This window comes from Bubalus bubalis, chromosome 10, assembly GCF_019923935.1.
Source record: "Bubalus bubalis isolate 160015118507 breed Murrah chromosome 10, NDDB_SH_1, whole genome shotgun sequence".
Classification (NCBI taxonomy): Eukaryota; Metazoa; Chordata; class Mammalia; order Artiodactyla; family Bovidae; genus Bubalus; species Bubalus bubalis.
In genome coordinates, this window is record NC_059166.1 from 5,982,949 (window position 1) to 6,001,083 (window position 18,135).

The 18,135-nt window shown below is 38.6% G+C and overlaps 1 protein-coding gene across 7 annotated transcripts in view; it reads left to right on the forward strand.

The window, feature by feature from the left end:
• Window positions 1–18,135, forward strand: part of PRKN (parkin RBR E3 ubiquitin protein ligase) — a 1,206,600-nt gene that overhangs the window by 27,056 nt on the left and 1,161,409 nt on the right. The window contains exon 2 of one of the 7 annotated variants that reach the window (XM_044924576.2): window positions 3,364–3,495. The exons of the other annotated variants lie outside the window; for them this stretch is intronic. The gene's annotated coding sequence lies outside the window, so the exon portion shown is untranslated. The remainder of the gene's footprint in view (window positions 1–3,363; window positions 3,496–18,135) is intronic. 7 annotated transcript variants of the gene reach the window in all.

An 18,135-nucleotide genomic window follows, 5' to 3' on the forward strand; every position in this document is an offset into this window, starting at 1 on the left:
ATTGATATTTGTTTATGTTTAATTTTCTACTATAGAAAGTATAAAAGATTTTCATTATCAACAATGTGAAGGTTATACAGAATTAGGGAGAGTAGTACAATGAACTCTATACCAGTCGCCCAACTTTAATAACTATCAGCCCATGTCTGATCTTTTTCATCTGTGCTCTCAATTAGCCACCCTCTCACCCCCAGCACCTGGATGTTTGGAAGAAAACATCTGGATTCTGAGTTGAACAAAGGATCTTTTGTTAAAAAATTAAGAGACAGTAGAACATAATTGCGGAGAAGGCAATGGCACCCTACTCCAGTACTCTTGCCCGGAAATTCCCATGGACAGAAGAGCCTGGTAGGCTGCAGTCCATGGGGTCACTAAAAATCGGACACAACTGAGCAACTTCACTTTCACTTTTCACTTTATGCATTGGAGAAGGAAATGGCAACCCACTCCAGTGTTCTTGCCTGGAGAATCCCAGGGACGGGGGAGCCTGGTGGGCTGCTGTCTATGGGGTCGCACAGAGTCGGACACAACTGAAGTGACTTAGCAGCAGCAGCAGCAGATGTGTAATGGTATTCCAGTACACTTTAGAAGAGTCCTTCCCTTTTATAGATACATTCTGAAATATTTATGGATGAAGAAAATGTAATCTCTGAGATGGAGCATCTTTTTAAAAATCCTTCCTGTCACAAATCATTTGAATAAACAACTCAGTGAATTCAGGGTCTAATTTCTTCACAACAAATGAATGCTCTTCCAAAAGACCTTTCCATTCCCAGTCACTAAAGCCTAATCAGGGGCACAGGAAAAATCCACCAACTTCTAAATTAAAAGTTTCAAGTAGAAACCCCCAAGGGAAACAGGGCTTGAACTTGGTTTTCTTCTTCCTCTCATAAGCCTGGGCTTTTCTCATATAGGCAGAACCACATCTTCCTAAGGATTCAGTACTGAACTCCTTGGCCTAAAAAGCCAGGATTTTAATGATCTAGCACTCTGTGTTTTCCTGGTTTTTTTGTCTTCATGATATTTAGCAATCCTTACTATGGGGATATATTGTGTCCTTCATTTTTATCCTCTATCATTTTTTTCTTTCACTGTGCCCCTTCCTCACTCTTCCCCTCACTAGAACCTGCTACCCATTGCCTGCTGTCCTTACCCCAGTCCTCATTACCTGTTGTTAGTTCATTTGTAGAAGAGAAAAAATAACATTTACTGAACACCTTATGCCAGACACTGGTTGGGTAGGTAGATGCTCATTTAATCTTCAGAATAGCCATGCATTCTGCATATCCCAGTTGTACAAAAAGTATATCTTTGGTTCAGAGAGACCACAATTGCCCCCAAATCAGCAGTTAATTGTTAGCCATGATTTAAACTCTATTATAGTTTCTCCTTGAACTAACTCCATGAACTTCCAATTTTACCATATTTTACTATTAATACTTTATTTTTTTCTTGCTACATTATAGGTTCTATTTTATTAGTCATTCTATTCAAAATGTTTTTAAAATACAATCACTTGTGGCATTGCATCTCTGACTTTAAATACTTTTCTTTTTTAAAACAATTTTTATTATGTATTGAGGTATAGCCAGTTAACAGTGTTATGATAGTTTCAGGTGAACAGTGAAGGGATTCAGCAGTGCCTGTACATGTATCCACTCTCCGCCATTAATACTTTTTAATATTCCTAAATATTGCTTAAGGTGTTACTTGCTCAGTTGTGTCTGACTCTTTGCAGCCTCATGGACTATAGCCCACCAAGCTCCTCTGTCCATGGCATTCTCCAGGTAAGAATACTGGAGTGGGTTGCCATTCCCTTCTCCAGGGTTCTTCTTGACCCAGGGATCAAACCCGGGTCTCCCGAGTTGGCAGTCAGATTGTTTACTGGTTGAGCCACCAGGGAATTCTTTGTTTAATTTGTATAGTTATATATAACCTGTTTTATAACTCAGGTCCACTTAAAGTTTGTTCACTCAGAATTCATTTCCTAAATTATGACAGATCATTGGGAGTCTCTTGGACTCAACTTTACATTGTTCTCTTTAAATGTATAATGACATGGCTAGGTAATCAACAAATATCCATTTCCAAAGGTCAGAGTATAGTTTAAGAAAAATTTCCTGTTGAATTGATGGGACAGTGAGTGAGGAAAATATAGTGTATGAGCAAAGACATAGAATGTTTTTACAGATCTAATTTTATAAGGAAAGTCATGTCCTGGCAGCATTTTTTAATGGGGCTATAAATTTAGTAATATTTCAGTGGCAATAACAGGATGTTAAATATGACTCTTCATTCCTGAAATTTTAGGTTTTCTTAATGGTAGTTGCCATTACTGAGAGTAACCAACCTTGAGAATGTATTTAACTTAGATTTTGAAGCAATGCGTGCTATGACTTCAATTTCTGTGACCCAGAAATATTGACGTACTAATTTTCTAAGTTAAAAACTTTCTTTTTTATGTTTTTGTCCTTGCTTAAATGGGCAAATGCTGGCTAAATGTCTTGGAGAATGTAGTATTTTTATGAAATGACAAGAAGTATTGATTTACCTTATTCTTCTTCCCTCAAGCAGAACAGCCATAAAATATGTTCAATTTCTTCTCATTTCTGTCTGCAGATTACACTGACTTGTGGTGTAGAGGACAGGTATGGATGTGATAGGAGCATATTGACAGTTACTAGAGTTTGACTTTAAAGCCTTAGAGCTAAAAAGCAGACTTGACAAATCCATTTACAGTGTTATTCACTTAATTGTTGTGCTGCTAAATCTTATTTGTTCGATATAAAAAATGAATGTGGGCCTAACATAGAAAATCCAGATAAGGACCATTCCTTTTGAACTGAAACTTCACATTTAACATGAAACCTGCTTTGGAACTATTTTGGGAAACTATTCCATATGTAATGTATCATTTAAAAAAAAGTATCATCAAATGAAATCAATTTTTAAATCTGTTTAAAAAGTTCCAGATACTCATAACTTTTTTCAAGGATGAAGGTTCACATTTAGCTTAAATTGACTTGTGTGTAATTTTCAGGGCTTCCCCGATGACTCAGAGGGATGTAATTTTCAACTATGCTGTTCTTAGGTTAGTCACAGGTAAACGAATTCTTCCCAGACTGTAATTTCTCTTGAGGAATGGCACATCTTAATTTTGAGTAACTTTGAGTGGGTCTCTAAGCTTAGAGGTGCCCATCTGTTCATTTGCTGCCAGGAGCATTAATGCTGGCGGGCAGGTTTCCAAACGGTTGCCGTGAAGACTTGCATCCTGTATGCGTATTCTTTACACTTTTAATTCTGCTTCTGGAGCCTCTTGTTCTGCCACTTGCCCTGATTATCACCCTCATCTCTGGCCTGTAGAACGAGAGAAACAATCACGATTCAGCTCCCGATTGCAGCTATTGACAGAAATGCCTACCAGGGCTCCATAGTTCCTCTTCTACATCTGAAAACACCAAGTTGCTCCAATATTTATCCCTGGAAGTGCACAAGGTCAGTAGACACCTTTTTTGTTTATTCAGGAATTTTTATGTGACGTATTAAAAATTCATGTGGAAGTTGAATTAGCTGATTTATTCCTGATATTTACCTCCTGTTTAAATGGTTGTTCAGTCACTACACACCTCCTCAAATGGCTCTTTTTAAAAGGCTGCAATTAAGCTTTTAGAGAGAGCACCAAGAGTTTTGAGATCTGAATTGGAGGATTTGAATATTTGAGGAATTCGTGTTTATGTGGGGTTTCCCTGGTGGCTCAGACTATGAAGAATCTGCCTGCAATGCAAGAGACCTGGGTTCCATCCCTGGGTCAGAAAGATCCCCTAGAGAAAGGAATGGTTACCTACTCCAGTATTCTTGCCTGGAGAATCCCATGGACAGAGGAGCGTGGCAAGCTCCAGTCCATGGGGTCTCAAAGAGTCAGACACAGCTGAGAGCCTAACATTTTCACTTTGGGGCTTCCCAGGTGGCAGTAGTGGTAAAGAATCTGCTTGTCAATGAAGGAATCATAAGAGATGCGGGTTGGATCCCTGGGTCCGGAAGATCTCCTGGAGGGAGGGCATGCAACCCAGTCCAATATTCTTGCCTGGAGAATCTCATGGACAAAGGAGCCTGGTGGGCTCTAGTCGATACAGTCACAAAGAGTCAGACATGACTGATGCGACTTAGCAGGCATGTGTTTTAAGTAATTAAAGTTTCTTAGAAGCAAAAAAAAAAAGCTAGTTATTGGCATCTCGTATTTTGGTGACAGAGGGGTGAATTCTACTGGATGGAGAATCTCCTTTTCCAGGTTGAGTGCCTTTCGTACGTTTGGGGCCGAGACCATTGTCAGCGGTGGTGGTGGCTCCAGTGCTGTCCCGCACTTCACTGGTCATGGACGGCTTTGCTGCACCTGTTCACTGTTGACCCAAGACCATGTTGAAAGAATAACCTGAAGATAAACTCTCATTATCCTTTATTGCCCAAAGTAGGGCTGACAAACTGCTTCTTGGATTCTTACAGCTCCATGATGAATGTTTGGGTCGCTCACCAGTTGTACCTCGCCTGGGTAAGGAGGTACCTGGGACATCCTTTCATGAGGCTACATGCAGACACAGTTCAGTCTATAAGTCTGGGACAGTAGATAACACTCATGATTTTGAAGGTCTTACTCAGATACATCTTTTCCTGGAGGCAGTGGGAACCAGAAGATGCAATGTCTCTGTTTTGGGGATCGTTACTCTTTCTCTTCTGACACATCCCACTTCTGACACATCCTTTGGATTCCCTGGTAGCTCAGACAGTAAAGAGTCTTCCTGCAATGCGGGAGAACTGGGTTCAATCCCTGGGTTGGGAAGAAGGAAATGGAGAAGGAAATGGCAACCCACTCCAGTATTCTTGCCTGGAGAATCCCATGGACAGAGGAGCCTGGCGGGCTACAGTCCCTGGGGTTGCAAAGAGTCGGACACAACTGAGCGACCTCACTTTCACTTCCCTGTTTCTCTGCTGCTGATTCTTCTGACTGTGCTGGCTTCTCATCCCTTCAGATCAGAGCTCTACAGTGTGGGATATGAGCTGCTGGTGACTCACAAAGTTAACTTAGCCAGTTACAACAGTTTTATAATGGAATAGAATAGAAAAGCGCAGAGTAGAAAGGAGAGAGCTTCTCATCTATGAAGGTCTGTATGGTTTCCTGAAGCTGTGATTTCACTTAGAGACCTATGAATGTATATGTATTTATCAGATCTTGATGTAAATTGTGCCTCTTACTGTGTTTTGTGATTTTAAAAACTAAAAGCCACTGCTTTAGATGTACATGCTCTTTTCATTGATTTGACTAGTGTTTGGGTCCAGTCTTCCTGAACCTACCACTGACATTTGTCAATACAGTGGTTGTATATTCATTCTTCCTGGCTGTCAGTTCTCATTACTGTGATTTCTTTATAGCATTTTTAACTGTATTTTTAGCTGGGACAAACAAAAAGAATAACTCAATGACTTTAATTTGCAAAAGTTTTTTAGGTATTTATGAAAAGATTCCTTATTTATAATCTGATGCTTTGCACATGTAGAAAATAAATAATATGCCTAGAAAAATAAATAATAACTTACTTTCATCCTGGTGGAGTTCTTTTTGTTTTGAAAGAGGTCAGTTGCAGACATGCAAGGTAAATGACTGTAGTACTGCTATGGAAGGCTCCATTTTTTGGAACAGCATATCCTTCATGAGCAAACTATTCATTGCAGCATGCAGGCATAAATTCAGTGACAAGAGGGACATCTGGTAGTTATTTTCTGTAATCATTGATGAGCAGAACTTAAAATTTGGAATTATCAATAAAGACAAACCCCAGGGTTTTCAAAGATCACTTCACTGTCCTTACTCTGACTTGGGGCATTCCATTGGTTTAAAAAACAAAAAACTAAAAACCCCAAGGATGAACATCTGATTCAGCATGGTTAGAATCTTAAAGGAACCGGAGAAAGGGAGATGTAGTTATAGAATCAAATTTTTCTCAGTTTCACCTGTTATCTATCATATATTATTATCAATAACTTTATGCACTTACAGATTGTCTGAAAGCCTTTTCTCTGTTAGTCATTGAAACTCTTGTGCCTAGTAACAGAGCAAGTGTCACTGATACAGTGATTTTGGTGGTGGATTTCTATTTATTTTGTGGGGGATATCCTCCCCAAAGTTGATTCAGCCTTCCTAATGAGTAAAAACTATTCCTTTTCCATAATGATCCTTTCTCATGGAGTAAACGGATAGTGCCTTTGAACTAAGAGACAGAGAACTCAGTGTGAGACCGTGGGCTCTGAAGACGGACGGCTTGCATGTGAATAGCAACTTCATTATATGCTAGCTGGGTGTCTGGGCAAATTACTTAAGCATTCTGTGTCTGCTTGATTTTCCTATCTATGAAATGGAGGTAATAATAATTCCTACTCCATAGGATTGTCATGAGCATTATAAATATATTAATACATGCAAAATGCTTAGAGAGGTACCTGGTGCATAGTAAATCCTCAGTAAAATTGAGGTATTATTTTTATCTAGAGCAAGAGTCCTTTTTACTGATACACAGAAAGCATAAATTTTACTTGAAACTTAAGTTGTATTGGAGTACATTTTTGGAGAAGGAAACGGCAACCCACTCCAGTATTCATGCCTGGAAAATCCCATGGACTGAGGAGTCTGGTGGGCTACAATCCACTCAGAATAAAGAGTTCTGACATATGCCATTGGTCTTGAATTGGTGACCACATTTCCATAGGCACTTTGGCCTGACAGTATCTGGTTTTGATTTTCTATTGTTTTTGAGATGCTTTTAAGAAGCAGGACATTCAGTCATGGGCACAGGCTTTACCTTGTTCTACTTTCTTAAATTCTTTCCTAACTCTCCCTTTTAGACTTCTGAGGTGGGACTGCTATTATTTGAGATGAATTTTATGGAGTGGTTTCCATTTTACCCAGGAGGCCTGAGCGTATTGAGAAAGACCATAAAAGATAGTGTTCCTTTTCCGGGAGACTTGCTTCTTCTCAGTCATAAAGACATTGGGACCCTTCATGTATTTCCTTGATAAATAAATAATGCTGCAACCCAGAAGTTCATGTGTTATGATAGATGTCATAATCCTGCCTGAAAGGCTAGTTTGGACATACTAATTTAGTTAAGAGAACCATGTTTATACCCAGCAGCATTGACCATTTCAATATGGAATAAAGGGAAATGATTTTAAAAGAATTTCTGTGTTAATACAACTCTTAAAACTCTAAAAATGTTCTGCTCTGTCTTGGCCAGCTGGCCCCCTCTCCATCTGTGGACTAAACTGTGACAGGAGTTGGTGGACAGCCAAATAAATGGAGGGCGATTTAATCTCTCCATGGCTTCCCACCATGGCTTCCCACGGTGGCACAGTGGTTAAGAATCTGCCTGCAATGCAGGAAACTTGGGTTCAATCCCTGGGTCAGGAAGAGCCCCTGGAGAAGGAAACGGCAACCCGTTCCAGTATTCTTGCCTGGAAAATTCCATGGACAGAGGAACTTGGCGGGTTACAGTCCATGGGCTTGCAAAGAGTCGGCCACGACTGAGCACATCAGCACAACACCAGAGTAAACAGATGAAGAATGCTGAGTATTTTTAGTGGAAGAGGGGTGGGTGGAGAGGGGCTGTAGTAACTGGAGCTCTTTAACAGGTCTTAATTGTGCATAGATTCATAGAAGTCTTCTTGTTTGACTTGTGCATTGAAGGCCCATTGCCGTTAACTTCTTTCAGTAAGAATGATGCCCTCTGAGTAATGCCCCTGTTGTGAACTAAGAAAGACCTATGAATTATTAATAACCTGCAGGGTTGCAGAGCCCTTGTAGGAATAGAGCAGTGTGCTCTGTACAACAGTTCTGCTCACCTGATCTTGACAAATTAGGAGCATCTAAAACATACTCCTGCTTGTTAATACAAGAAGTGGGGGAAAGGTGACTTGGAAATGCATCAATATTTAGCCCTTTTGTAGAATCTCAAAAGGATAATAGCAGATAGTGTTTCTTCATAAATAACTGTCTCTCCTATCTTGGTGCTTTAGTGTGGTAGGCTAATGCCTTTCTGTCAAGGCAGACTTTATGGTTCAATTTTCAGCTGTACTTCTTGTGAAACAACTAGGAAAAAAAAAGTAAAAACACAATTATAGAGATGCCTACTCCATAATCATTTATTCCTGTTTATAGAACTTGATTCTTTTCAAGAATATTTTCTGCTGTGTACTAAGCTGATAGGCAACAAGAGCAAATAAAACTCCTTACAGGAGTAGCAATTGTTTTATCAATAACCCAGCTTATGTGGCAATCTTGACAGGAATATTAGGAGTTGTAGCCACATTGAAATGTGGAATATGTAATGCTGTGCTACACAGGATGGGTTTTACAGCCTTCTAAGGGGACCCTTGGTATTTACTAAAGTAAAGTTAAAATTGAAAACCTTGTCTTATGAAAGAAAAAGATTATTATATATTTATTAACTGGTACTATTGATCTGTTACTCATTTTTACTAGATGGTTATCTAATACTATAGACATTTTTTTCCCCATTTCACTTGAGATATATCACACAAATAGTGAAATGCACAAATCTTATGTGTAAAGCTCAAGGGATTTTTCCATATGCACATACCAACATTCTCACCACCTGTATCACAAGATACAGGATGTTTCTGACCGCTGTGAGGTCTCCCTCTTGCCTTCTCCCAGTCAGTCCAACACCAAAAGTAACCACCCTCTGACACCTAACACCAATGGTTGGTTCTCACTGTTCTTGAATGTCATAGAAAAGGAATCATGCATTATGTTTCCTTTATGTCTGATTTCTTTCAGTCAATATTATGTCTGTGAGATTCATCCATACATAAAGCAGTACCATTTGTAATTTAGGTATTTACCTTATGACTTGATTTTTAATTCAGGCTGTTTACTCAAGTAAAATATTTCTCTGCTGTGAACAGAGTTAATTATAATAAATACCCTGTTCACAGGTATGTGTGCTTCATAACTGTTAAAATCATTACCATAATTATTGTAATCCAAATTTAGCATGAAATAATAAGTGAAGTATTAATATAAGATCCCCAAAATGTTCCTTTTCTGTTGTTTGGCTAATCTAAGAACAATGTGCCCTCCATTGTATAAATTAATAAAACCTTAATATTCCTAGTTCCTTATTGCTGGAGGTTGTAAATTGCCATTCTTGCAGTCATGCTGAGAATCAAATTGCATTTGTGGGCCGGCAACACCCTTGTTAAGCCTTCCAACTGGTATGATAATTAGAGATTCCTGCTAGGTTTGGCCTGTATGAAAAGTAACACAGGTGGGACAATTTGCATACCTGTCTTCAGTAACAAATTGTTATCATTTCTTAGAAGACTAATTTTGTGTTTCATATAGATTGTTCAAAATCAACAGTGTGATTACTCTTTTGTCATTTAAGGTAACATCTGCAAGATGATGACCATGTTAAAAAGAGACATGGTGCATTATGAGCATTAACTTAAATTTATCCTGTTTTAGCTCATCTCTAGGAGATAGTGAAGGACAAACTCTGGGAGGTAATGAAAGACAGGGAAGCCTGGCGTGCTGATGTCCATGAGGTCACAAAGAGTTAGACATGACTGAGTGACTGAACAAGAAGCTCATCTCTTTCCCATATAGAAAAAGTAGAAGGAAACTAGCTGTTCTTCTAGAAAAGGCTCTTAAGATGTTCTCAGGAATATAGCTTAAGTCATTCTCCACTCAGCTTTATGTCTCTTTATTTTTATCATATTTTATGAAGGTAAATTAGTCAGGGTTACAAAGCAATTCCCATTGCTGCCAAATATTCGGGACCTTCTTTCAGCATTGATTGACTGTAAGTTACTGCTATGGACTGAATTGTCCCACTGTTCTCAAATTCATATATTGAACCCCAACTCCTTTAGGTGATGGGACCTTGGGAGGTAGTTAGCTTTAGTTGAGGTTGTGAGGGTGGGACCCTCAACGTGGGATTAGTGCCATTATAAAAAGAGACACCAGAAAGCTGGCTTGGTCTGTCTCTTCCTATTACATGAGGACAGTGTTCATAACCAATCATCCAATAAAGATGCTAAAATTACTTCAAACGTTCACTGAAACTTTATCGTATGCATATTTTGTGGAAGAGTCTGCATGGCATCATCATTAGTTATCACAGCAGCTCCATGAAGTTGGTGTCCTCATCCCCATCGTACAGATGACAGCATTAGTGGTCAGATGTGCAAGCTGCCCGAGGTCCATCTAGTCAGTGATGGGATGGATTTGAACATGGGCAGGAGGATATCAGGACCTGATGACTTAACAATATGACAGATGCAATTTATATAAATTACAGATCTTCTTTATTTTCTGTGATAAGTGTATTTATGAAGAATGTCTAAATTCCATTTTTAAGTTACATTTGAAAAGTCCCAGGAAGTTCTGTTTAATGGGACATTTGATAAAGAAATAGTCCATTATTTACATTTTTCACAGATCTGTTTGTTGATAATACTTAAGGTATATTTAAAGGGAGGTTATCTTTCTGTGATCTGGCTTTTAATCATAGCTATTTTGTTTTGTTTTTTCAAATAGTTTACCTTATTAACATTGATCAGAGTTTAAAATAAGTAACCTGCTTTCTGGATCACACTCTGTATCATCACTACAACAACTCCCTTTAAATTTTGCCTTCTTACTAGGCCCATTTTCTCCATAAAGAAGCAGGTTTCAAGAATCAGCAGAATTGGTCATCAAATCCAGCCCTTCTGACTCCAAATGCTAAATGTGTTTTTCTGGCTGTTTGCCTCTCTAAATAAACACATTTTTAAGCCAGTCATTAAGGTTCATACTTTTTAAGGATTATCCACTGATATTAATTGCTATGGGAATAAAATTCCCAACTCTAAGGAACATTTTGTAAGTTTTAAAAATATACATAATTTTTGAATTGTGTAGAAAGCTGTGGGGAATTAAAACACTTTTAAATGCAACTCATCTTAATAGTTATAGTTTATGCTAGCTCAATTTCTTTGGCTAAAGAGTTGAGTTTAAAATCTCAAGGGTGAAAAGGCTGAAAAAATCAGAGTATCTTGGCATAGTTCAACAAAGATAATCAGCCTTTTGTAGTGTTCACAATATGTCAGTAAAATGCAGTCTGCATATTTGAAATGAAGTCAGCCTATTAATTTAAAATTGATTGGAACATCTTCATACAATGATGAGGGTAAATCAAGAAAATTAAATAAACATTCTACTGGGAAATGTGTAATACGTAATGGAATACCAGCTGCACAAAATATCACAGTAGATAAAACTTGCATTAATGATTCAGAGAATTGTATTCTTATTGCTTTATACTACTGCATTTTCTGAAAGATATATGTTTTTTTAATTCTTAAGTATTTATCTCCTTAAGTGGTTTTGATGCTAAGAAGTACTAGTTTTTCAGAAGAATTTATTTTTTTGTCCCTTTTAACAGAAATTTTTAAAACAAAAGAATTTTAAAACATTGCTAAAATTCTGTTTTGAGTTCCTCTGTTTCTACCTCCCCAAGACAAGCCGTTGTTACAATACAAGAATGAGTTTTGTTTATTCTCTGGAAAGGCTGCTTGTTGGTGGAATTGTTCTGTTTTAGGGTGAGGTACAATTTGTTTAAGTCTGCAACCCTCTGACACATGATTTTCGAGTGAATTTATTAGACACCAGAAAAAAAAGTATCCCAATGAAGCTAGCAGAAATATATAAAGTGATGATCAATAGTTCATTTGTTACTGCCCCAGGAGCCAGCCATTTTATAGAGTATTTCACTCTGTAGGACAGGCTCCATCAGTAGACTGAACTTGCTGGTTTAGCATAAACTAGCCAGAGAGTCTCGCACTTTGAATCCCCAACTTCTCTCTTTGGGGTCGTGCAAATTATCTAGAGCTGCTCTTTCCCATAGAATTTTCTGAAATGATGGAAATGTTTTGTCTGCTGTATGATACAGTAGCCACTGGCCGTATATGACTACTAAGCAATTGAAATGTAGTTAGTGTGAGTGAGGAACTGAATTTTGTGTTTCATTTTGATTAATTTAAATTTAAATGGCTATCTCTCTCTAGTGACTGCATTCTTGGACAGCACAGCTAAGTTACTCAGTCATGTCTAACTCTTTGCAACCCCATGGACTGCAGGATCCCAGGCTTCCCTATCCATCACCAATTGCCAGGGCTTGCTCAAATTCATGTCCATTGCATCAGTGATGCCATCCAGCCATCTCATCCTCTGTTGTCCCCTTCTCCTCCCGCCTTCAATCTTTTCCAGTGTCAGGGTCTTTAACAATGAGTCAGTTCTTCACATCAGGTGGCCAAAGTATTAGAACTTCAGCTTCAGCATCAGTCCTTCCAATGAATATTCAGGACTGATTTCCTTTAGAATGACTGGTTTGATCTCCTTGCAGTCCAAGGGACCTTCAAGAGTCTTTTCCAACACCACTGTTTAAAAGTATCAATTCTTCAGTGCTCAACTTTCTTTATAGTTCAACTCTCATATCCATACATGACTACTGGAAAAACCTATGTTTTACTAGACTGACCTCTGTTGGCAAAGTAATGTCTCTGCTTTTTAATATGCTGTCTAGGTTGCTCATGGCACCCTACTCCAGTACTCTTGCCTGGAAAATCCCATGGACGGAGGAGCCTGGTGGGCTGCAGTCCATGGGGTCGCTAGGAGTCAGATACGACTGAGTGACTTCACTTTCACTTTTCACTTTCATGCATTGGAGAAGGAAATGGCAACCCACTCCAGTGTTCTTGCCTGGAGAATCCCAGGGACGGGGGAGCCTGATGGGCTGCCGTCTATGGGGCTGCACAGAGTCGGACACGACTGAAGCAACTTAGCAGCAGCTAGGTTGCTCATAGCTTTTCTTCCAAGGAGCAAGCATCTTTTAATTTCATGGCTGCAGTCACTATCTGCAATGATTTTGGAGCCCTAAAAAATCAAGTCCGTCACTGTGTCCTTTGTTTCCCCATATATTTGCCATGAAGTGATGGGACCAGATAGCAGGATCTTAGTTTTCTGTATGTTGAGTTGTAAGCCAACTTTTTCGCTATCCTCAAGAGGCTCTGTAGTTCTTCTTTGCTTTCTGCCAGAAGGGTGGTGTCATCTGTGTATCTGAGGTTATTAATATTTCTCCAAGAAATCTTGATTCCAGCTTGAGCTTCATCCAGCCAGGCATTTCTCAGTATGTACTCTGCATATTAGTTAAATAAGCAGGTTGCCAACATGCCTTGACATATTGTCTTTCCCAATTTGGAGCCAGTGGTCCGTTCCATGTCCAGCTCTAACTGTTGCTTCTTGACTTGCATACAAATTTCTCAGGAGGCAGCCAGGTAAGGTGGTCTGGTATTCCCATCTCTTAAAGAATTTTCCAAGTTTGTTGTGGCCCACACAGTCAACGACTTTGGTGTAGTCAGTAAGCAGAAGTAGATATTTTTCTGAAACTCTCTTGCTTTTTCGATGATCCAACGGGTTTTGGCAATTTGATCTCTGGTTCCTCTGCATTTTCTAAATCTGGCTTGAACACATGGAAGTTCAAAGTTCACATGCTGTTGAAGCCTGGCTTAGAGAATTTTGAGCGTTACTTTGCTAGCATGTGAGATGAGTGCAATTGTACAGTAGTTTGCACGTTCTTTGGCATTGCCTTTCATTGGGATTGGAATGAAAACTGACCTTTTCCGGTCCTATGGGCACTGCTGAGTTTTCCAAATTTGCTGGCATACTGAGTGCAGCACTTTCACAGCATCATCTTTTAGGATTTGAAATAGCTCAACTGGAATTCCATCACCTTCAGTAGCTTTGTTCAACAGCACAGACTCCACTAGCTTTGTTGGACAGCACAGGCCTGGAATAAATTAGGCTCCTCCCCTTCCCTGCTGGAGAAGCATAAGTCAATTTCTTTTCCCTGGCTCTCTTATGAAAAATATCAAATATTTTACATTTAAAAATAACGTATGCTAATTAAATGACATTTGTTAAGTATGAGAAAAAAATAAAAAGTATTCTCATCGCCCCAATAAAACTGTTGTTCAAGTTTTTAGTGATAGTGATTTCTTAACAGTGCATTTGATTATATGAGTCATTTTTATTGTAACTGTAATGATGTTCTTTGTACATTTCTATATTTCATTTAAATTCATTAGGTATTACTGGGTTCATACGTTGTGTTTGCAAGCAGATTTTAATACCCGTATAATGATCTACCAAGTGAACTGAATACATCGTATTTTTACTTCCTTGTTGTCAGATAGCTGGGATGTTTTCAATATGTTGCATATTATATACAACAGTGTATTATATACAGCATATTATATACAGCAGTATACATAACACTGCTATTGTGCATCTTTCTGTATGAAGCTTTCTCCAAGTTTAGAATTAGTTTTTGAGAACATCTGGTTGACTCAGAGAAATGAGATTTACTGGATCAAAGGGAATGAACAACTTATAGCTGATAAACATGTGTAGCCAGATTCTTTGTCTATAATGTTGTCACATATAAGAATGCACTCAAGACCAACAGTGGACATCCAGTATAGCTTTAAGTTTTCTTCATGACAATTTTATTTCATCATCAAATTTTCCAAGTTATATTTATCGTATTACTTAAAGATTCAGAAGTCTTACAAGAGAATCTGTGCTTGGTAAATGTCTGCATATTTTGCTGCTGTATTAGTCTATGGGCCTCCCAGTAAAGTGGCTGGGAAGTAAAGAATCCCAGTGGTGGCTTAGACAGTAAAGAATCTGCCTGCAGTGCAGGAGACCTGGAATCCAGGCCTTCAATCCCTCGGTCAGGAAGATCTCCTGGAGGAGGAAATGACAACCCACTCCAGTATTCTTGCCTGTAGAATTCCATGAACAGAGGAGCCTGGTGGGCTACCATCCATGAGGTTGCAAAGAGTTGGACACAAATGAGTGACTAACACTTACATATTACTTTATCTTCTGCTTTATTATTTCTTGATAGAAGAAAAGGAAATAAGAGTCTTATGTGCTGTTAAGCAAAGAGGACTCTTCCTTGCTATTTTTAGAGTTGTTCAAAAAACCTGTGAAGTTGAGAGGCTGAATAAGAGATTTCCTATATTTTGCCTGTTTTTTGTAATAACTTTTTGTTGTATTTGTCTTTGTCTCTTATGCTTTTGAATAGTATCTACTTGAATGTGAGGCTGGAATATAGTAGTACTTTTTTCAATATTTATCACATTGTGGCTGCTGTGAAAACAATAATAAAGACAATTTAGAAAACTGTTTATATTAAAAATCTCCTGTTGTACACTGTTAAAAAAATATTTCAGACATAGTGGTCAGAAAATGATTCACTGAAGATTGCTTTAAATAAAGCCAATGGATGTAAACCTGAATTATGAGAAGAAAAAGGAGTGGTTGTTTATGCTGTTAAAAATTGTCAGTTTATTACCTATACTAGTGAACTTATATTTCAATTTTTTTAAAAAATGTGTTATAAGCCTTTATGATATTGTCTTTTGCAGTAAGTGAATCTATTGAAATAAACATTTTCCTGAAATACCCTAAGACTAGAAACAGATCTGGTGGTACCTCTAAAAGATAAAGCTCCTTACATCTCTCTTATCTATTTATCAAGGTTGCTCTGTTGAGTTATAATGGCAGTGGGAATCAAATTTTGCATTTGCTAGCTAGCTTTAGATTTGTATGTCAATAATTTTGATGTAACAACATATATGTGTCTATATACTTAATATTATTTGAAGAAGAAAAGAGAAAGGTGTTGCATTTGATAATTTGGGGAAATCAGAAAAAAATATTTTAATGTGAAAGGCAATAGGATCCGAAGAGAGAAGGAAAATCCTACATGGTAGTGATGAAAGTGAAAGTGTTGTTAGTCACCCTGTCATGTCTGAGTCTTTGCAACCCCATGGACTGTAGCCTGCCAGGTTCCTCTGTCCATGTGATTTCCCCAGGCCAGAATACTGGAGTGAGTTGCCATTCTCTACTCCAGTGAAAAAGAAATATACTCAAACAGTGATTAGGGACGGCACCATAAGGAAGAATTTAAAATGTAGACCCTCCAAGTGCTGAGCTCCAGTCCTTAACCCATGGCTTCAACCTTACTAGCATGCCCTACTTCAGAATAATCAATTTTGAGGCTTCATGGGTCAGAGGCAAAGTAGGCAGTACACCCAAGGAGTGTCTTATACACCATAGTTTTTGATTGCTGGATGTTGACAGTGGAGCATAGTATTTGCCCTTTTGAAAAAGGGTAGTAATATCAAATAAATATCAGTCGAGATTTGTCCTAAAACTGTCTTTTGGGGTAGTTGAGACAGAATGCTACAGCTTCATTGGTGATGTGGTTACTTAACCTCTGTCAGGGGAGGTATTCTTTAAAACAGCCTTCTTGATTCCAATAAACTTTTCTTTTTACTTTGTGTTACATGTGGCTTTTAAAAAATATACTTTGGAGATTATTTAATTTAAACCTGTAAAAGTAGCTTTTCAAATCAGCATGTGTTACAATTGCTGGATTTTTCTGTAACCTGACTACACTGAGGACATGAAGGTGCATTGCAAGCTTTTGATTTAGTCTTTAGATTTGAACTTAGGTCTCAAATCTACTTTATGGGTGTACATTTTTAGACGTATCATTTGTGCCACTGTCTGATAATGTGGATACCATCTACAAGTAGAAGGGTTAGATCAGACGATCTGTAAGATCACTATCAGGTACAAAATAGTTATGCCTTCAATCCGTATCACACAACATATACAAAAACTAACTAAAAATGGATCATAGATCTATCTGTAAAGCTTACAATGGTAAAATCTCGGAGAACATAGAAAACACTCAATGACCTTGAAATAGGCAAAGGTTTCTTAGATTCAACACCAAGAGCATGATCCGTAAATAGGTTTTCATCAACACAAAGGACTTCTCTTCTTTAAGAAACACTGTTAAGAGAATGCAAAAACAAGGCAAACTTGGGGAAAACTTGCTTGCAAACCATCTTTCAGGGAGAGGAGTTGTATTTAGAATAGAGCATTCTCACAACTCGATAAATAAGAAAACAATCCAATGAAACATACACAAATGATTTAAACAAATGCTTCACCAGATGATGTCTGTGTACACATACATACATATATATATGGTAAATGAATACATGAAAGACGCTCAACATTATTACTGTTAGAGAAATGCAGATTTAAGCCACAGTGAGATGCCATTCTATACCTGTTAGAATGCATAAAGTTAAAAAGACTGGTTCTACCCAGTGTTGGGGAGGACGTGGAACAACCAGCAGTCTCTTGCACGTATACCACAGGTAGGAGCGCTCATGGGAAAACTGCTGTGGAGTAGCGATTTGGCCGATTCTTAAAGAGCTAAGTGTGGAACCACTACGTGACTCAGCCGTTCCACTCCTGGACATTTACCTGAGATAAACAACAGCGAGTGTCCATACAGAGACTCCTACACAAATGCTGTAGCAACTTTATGTGCAGTGGCCAAAAGCTGAAAATAATCCATCAGCAGGTAAATGGCTAAAGACATTTTGGTATGTCTATGCAATTGAGTACTGTTCAATAATAAGAAGAAGTGAAGTATTTATGGGTGCAACAACATGAATGATTTCCAAAATCATTATATGGAAGGAAAGGAATCAGACAAAAGAGAGTATAGACTATATGGTTTTATTTGTAAGAATTCCCGCAATTACAAAATTCTCTAGAGACAGAGGACAACTGAGTGATGCCTAGGGATGAGGGTGGGAAGGCAAGAGTTAGTCTGGAAGGGGCAGGAGGGAGGAGTTAGGAAGTAGCAGGAAGAATCTTCGGGGGAGATTCACTCGTTAGGTCGGCAGTGGTGATAGGTTCATGGGTGCATGCGTGTGTCAGTCGCTCGGTTGTGTCCAACCTCTTTGAGATCCCTTGGACTGCAGCCCGCCAAGCTCCTCTGTCCATGGGATTCTCCAGGCAAGAATACTCGAGTGAGTTGCCATGCCCTTCTCCAAGGGATCTTCCCGACCCAGGGATCGAACCCCAGTCTCCTGCATTGTAGGCAGATTCTTCACCGTCTGAGTCATGAGGGACCAGGGTTTCATGGG